We start from the raw sequence: 6,000 nt of genomic DNA, 5'->3' as shown, positions 1-6,000 counted from the left end.
AAAATAATTTTAACTGTACCAATTTAGTTAATTTTTAACTGTCTCTTTTTGCATGGATCATTCTCTCCTTATAAGTAGTTTAAACGTCTAACATTGTTGTGAATAGATAGAAATGGAGATGAAGAGTGATGGTGAAATGTGCCTGTGTGCAGTTAGGGTGATGCAAGATTTCAATTTCTGTGGAACTGTTTTGTTGACTAGTGTCTCCAGGGAAGGGGCGTGCTCTGGGTTCCTGCTCCCTTTCTATGGTCTGGCCAGGACTGGCTGGCAGCAGAGTGGAGTGCCATGGAAGATCTGCAGGAATCTGGCACCTGCCTTAGAGCAAATGAGCAGGACAAGACCGATGGCCAAGTTTGGGGCAGAAAAGAAGCATTGTCTCTACTGTTTACTGATGGAGGAATCTGTGTGGGTTTGGGGCTTTTGTTGCTTCCAAAAACTTTTAACAAAGGGATCTTCTGGGAGAATTTGTTCCCATGCAGGGGAGCTGGTGGCGGAGCTAGGTGGAGAGGAGGAGCTGGGTCCATCCATGCAAGACTGGTCTCTGTGCCATTGAACATAATTAACGTGATGGATGTCCCTATCCTTTGGACACCCTGAAGATAGTCTTAAACTCCTTGAGAGGTATTTGGACATTACTGCAAAGCTGAGAGTTGTATAGGTAGGTGGCTACATTGAGGGCTAAATGCAATGCTGATGTGATGGAGGAAGGAAGGTGGAAATAGTGGATGCCCCACTGTTGTAGGCAGTAGTGACTGTTCAGACAGTTGTAGCAGGCAAATTGGAGAGGAAGTTTGTGTAGCATCCTCCCTGTGCTTGTCCTCTTGTGCTGTTGCTTTCTCCAAGGGCTATTTTGCTGGTCAAACCAGATATGAAATGCTGAGCTACTCTCCCCTCAAAAATGGCCAAGATGTTGCACTTGGACTAAGGAACTACAAATCTGCCTCTCTGGCTGCTTTCTTGATTCCCCTCATTAAAGCCTTGATATTTCTCAAGGTGGCTCTGGAGCCACAGGTGCCCGTAAGTACAACTACTCACACGCAGACTACGTCAGATAACCAGAAGTGGGGGCCTGTGGGGCTCCGGGGGCTTCTCTGTGACTTCAGATCTATCTGGAAGTAAAACAGGAGGGGGCTACGCCTGCTATCGCTGCCTGCACAGCCGAGTGCCAACACACACGAGAACAGTGAGACCCCAGTGGAGCTGCTATCCTTGCCTCCGTGACATATTCCCAGGCCTGCAGAATGACACAGAGCATCTTGTGGGTTTTGGCTGTGCAAAACTTTCAGTATGCAAAGGAGGGTTTGCCACTGCTCCTCCAGCTGTTCATAAAGTGATATGTGTCAGTGTTAACCCTGCGTGTAATATCAGAAACAGCAGCTACAGATGGAAAATCACCAAAGTGCAAGTCGTACTGACATGCTCAATGCCTGACATCAGATTTGTCAGAAAAGATCCTGAGGAATCTGGGAACCATGGCACATGATGGATTATTTCTGGGTTGGCCTCTCTCCTTCATGCAGCTTATTTCTGTCAATCTCTGCTCCTCTTGACAGCTGGAGGGTTGTGGAAATGCAGCTCGTCTCTCACTGCCTTTACTATTCCTGCTCTGTTTACAGGCTGGCGTAAGTCTGAGTGTGACACACACGAATGTTGATCATATGTCCTAAGGTGACAAAGTCCTGGAGTACAGCCTGCTCTGTTCTTTCCAGCAAGGATGCAAAAAATAATCGCACATGTTTGCTGGAAGCAAAAGACATGCTGAAACTCCAGCCGTTATGTTCCTTCAGAATATGCAAGTAATTATGCACCAAGAAAAACAGCTTACCATGGCTTACGGAGAAGAGGCAGTTTTTAAAGCGCATTGCTGTCTTCTGCTCCCTGCCTGTAAAACCTGCATAGGCTGCTTCCAGCTCTTGCTAGTTCACCAAGGGGCATATTCCAAGCTCTTCCATCATGGTTTTTCCAGTGACCCTGTTTTTGCAGAATCAGATGCTAGGAGTCTGCCTAGGCGGTGTTGGGCAGGACTTGCAAATTGTGGAGCATGGTGTCCCCTGGATGCCAAGCTCTCTGCAAGGCTTTCAGCACTGTGCAAGTGTGCAGCGAGACACAGGGAGATGATGTTCTGTGTAATCACCAGCTTAGGGCCCAGCCTGCAAATGCTAAATGCTCCCGGCTCCTCGGTGCTGCCAGTGAGATTCAGGATATTCGGTACCTGGTGCACAGAGCGGCTTGCTCAGATCTGACGAGAGGTTTTTACTCCAGGCTTGGAGGATCCTACTTTAGTGTGGGAGGGATGGATTAGGCAGCTTCGCTTCTTTCAGCCTGTTTCCAAAAGACTTAAAGAACAATACTAGCAACTCCTTGAAGTTCTTGATATTTCAGCTTTCTTGCTCTAAGGACATTTAACAGTAGGAAATAACCTGTCCAAACCTCAACCTGGAGCTCAGATTCAAAAAAAAGTAGAACCCCGGAAAAGCTGCTGGATGATTTCACATCTGTAATGGGTCAAAAACCAGGGCTGAAGCCAAGTTTGTAGTGGCATTTCCACTCCAGATCCAAGTTTTATTTTAGAGTCTTAAATGTTTATATAACCTGTGCATGCTGGTGGATAGGCTTGCGCAGGCTGTGCAGTAGTATGTTACTGAGTAGCTATTTTGTATAGTTAACACTGGTGTCAGTATTAACTTGTCAGTCCTCTTTAATAACGTTGAACTCTCATTTTATTCTGCTGAGTAATTTATTACAAGGTCTAGGGCTCAGTGAAGGAGTCAGCCTATCTTTGGGCTCATCCTATACAAGATGGTGCTTTTCTAGGAGAGATCCCAGGGAAATAATGGCACTTGTGGGAAGGGTGATTCGCCCAGACAATTGTTTGAACCCCACTCAAACAGGTAGAAAAGGAGCAAAGCAAATTGCTTTGGTGGAACTTTGGAAAAGAAGGGGGGAGCTCACTGCAGAGGCTGCTGTTTTCTGGTCACGTAAATTCGTTCTGTTAGTGAATCTGCTTTCATAGCGCGTGAAACCTTCTAGGTATGCAAAGGTGGCAAGATGAGCCATTAGCTCTTGCAACAGTTCCAAAAAAAGAGCGAAAGTCCTGTGCTGCTTGTTCACGGCCTTCCTGGTGTTTGCGCAGGGGAAGTCTCATGCCATTCCCCTGCCATATTGTTTCCCATGAGTATCTGCCAAAGAATGCCTGATGCAAAAAATAAACGGAGGCAAATGCCATCCGTTTCCATTACTGTATGGGGAATGACTGGCTTATGTAACATGCAGTGTGAAACCACTGCGGAGATCAAATATAAATATTGCTGTATTGTGGAGTGTACTGGGAGCATAGTTGACATTTTTGTGGCTGATGAAAATCAAAGCTTATTATCACTCCTGAGGTTTGCCCTCTCTGTGCGTGTTTGTGTGTGGGTCTGTCTATTTCAGTATATTAAAAGCTCTGGGTCAAATCCTGATATTCTATTTTTACTTGGTTGCTACTCAGGCAAAACTTTCATTGACACTAACTGGAAAGCTGCCTAAGTAAAGGGCGCTGAGGGAATCAAGAGGCTGGCTGTAATTCAGCTTGATTTTTATTTCTGAAATTCCCTTTCTCGAGATTTTTCTTTATATTATATGTACTGGCTAACACAAGTTTAAATCTGGTGCAAACTTACACTGCACCCCTGGAGTGGAACGTTGATTTTATGCAGCTGGGTTCTTTTTTGTTCTGCATTTGGGATAGGTGTTCTGTGTGTTGGGGGATCTGTACTTTGTAGGACTTTCTCCATGGAAGGGGCTGGGGGTCTGTGGGTGAAGCTAGCCAGATGGCAGCAGAGCTGTGCTGGCTTGCGCTGGTTGTAGATCTAGCATGCAGAATATTTATCTTTTTTTCTTTTTTCCCCTCATCACCTGAAGCATTTGGAGTTCGATGGCAGGGATTCAAATGAGTCCACTTCAACCTCAAAGCTTTCCCTACTTTTTTCCTTCTAACCTGTTGCTTCCAAGCTTGTTCTCTCTGAACCGCCACAGCTGTCTCACACAGAGGTGGCAGGTTGTCATAGGTCATGGAAGGCCCCATGTGAAAGACACCTGGGGAAGAACTGGCTTGTGGAATGAAATGCATATCCAGCAGATGAAGCAATCTTCTGACAGTGCATTGAGATGTCTGCTAGGTGGGAACTCTGAACTGGGGACAGTCAGAAAGGAAGATGTATTTCCTTTTATCATTAGTTTGTGGGTGTGTGGGGGTGTGTGGTTTTTTGGGTTTGTTTGTTTTTTTTAAAATTTTAGACTCACTAAAATTGTGCACTTCCTGAGAACAGGAAGAATTTTGTTGGAGAAAAAACAGACAAGTCCATCCTGGACAGATGGTACTGCAAAAAAAGGTGGCTGAGAGGTGTCACGAAAGGAAATGGAGGAGTGGGTGTGAAACGAGGATGGAGAGAGGGAGTATGTCTGATACAGGCTCAAGCGAGTCTGGGAGGAATGATGTAAACCAGTCCCTGAAGTAAGCAGGGGAGTTTGTGGTATGTGAAAATTGTGTCAACAAGAAGAAACTTGTGTGAGTGCACAGGGGCTTTGTGTTTCCTTCAGTGAGGGCTGACAGTGAGAGTTGTCAAGTTGTAGCTACTTACTGGACAGTCAAAGGCTTTGTTCTTACCATTCTCTCTACTTTCCTAGTGCTACCACTCAAACTACTTTGGCCTTTGGGAACTTGGGACCAACCCCCCCCAATTCCTTTCTTACCACCCTATGATCCAGCCTGTGTTTTAACTAACTGGGTCATTTTCTAGCTATTCCTAGAGTGTGGGTGAGACCATGCTTTGGGCCACAATAGTGGTCATGGAAAATAAGCTATGCTCTCATTAAAGCTATGTTTTGCTATTAGGAAAGAAGTGGTGGGAGAGTTGCCAAGGGCTTATTGCTGTCTCTGCAGAGAAGAGATTCCTGAACTGCACTGTGATGCTAAGTGGAACCCACAGTCCTGTTTGCTGGCGTCAGGCCTCTGAATCTCTCCAGAAAAGGGGTCTATCCACATTATGCTCCCACACCTATTAATCATGGGTACGGAGAGGTGACATCCTGCCAGCACAACCTTCAAGAGGGGGCGGTGAGTAGGTTAGGAAGTAAACAGGTTGGTTGTTCTCTGTGGTATATGAAGTTCTTTGGGGACAGTAGGAGGACTGCTATACTAAGAGATGTTCTTGATGAACATTAATAAGCATTAACTTAATGTTCTGTGAATTTGATGCACTTTCAGTGAGTTGTGTATAGTGCTCATTATCTGGCCAAACAGTTTACCCCAGGAAATATGGTAGGTCAACTGCTGTTCATTTTGATGCTAATGAAGTTTAATATAAACTTAAAATGCACACCCTGTTTAAACCTCAGCTTACATTGACAGTGTGAGTAGAACACGAATTTCCTTTTTCTCAGTTAGCTTTAATGTCAGACTTCAGGATTCTTAGCCTCTGATATGACACGTTATTCCAACTGTTGGCCCAAACAGCTGATTCAGCTGCAAAAAGATAAATTGGTCTTCAAATGCACCCCAAAACTTCTGGAGAAAGCATGCTGCCTTTCTTAGGATAACTGCAGAAGCATTAAAATTCATAAATCCCTTTTATTACAAGCCTTTTTCATGAGGTTGCTGATTGACTATTCAGGAAACCAAAAGGGCTGAGTAATTTGAAAAATTTTGCATAAGAAGAAGGCTCTCATCTTTCTCAACTTCATTCATTACTGTACTTAATATGTAATTACTTGTAGGGAAAATACCATTAGCCCTGTTACTGATGAAGATGGAACTGAATTACAACTTGTAAGTGTCTCGTTTCATGCTTCTTAGTGCCTGAGCCTCTAGAGGAGCATCTCTGAAATATCTCTGTAGAGCAGGCAAAGTATGGCTTTCCTAGAGCTGGGCTGGAGTTGTGCCACAACCTGAACAATCAGTATTTAGGATTTTGGTTCAGGTGCTCATGTTTTGCAACATTTTGCAACATGTGAAAATGT

The sequence above is a fragment of the Falco rusticolus genome, chromosome 4 (genome assembly GCF_015220075.1).
Source record: "Falco rusticolus isolate bFalRus1 chromosome 4, bFalRus1.pri, whole genome shotgun sequence".
In the NCBI taxonomy this organism is placed as follows: domain Eukaryota; kingdom Metazoa; phylum Chordata; class Aves; order Falconiformes; family Falconidae; genus Falco; species Falco rusticolus.
Note: the sequence above shows the minus strand (reverse complement) of the source record.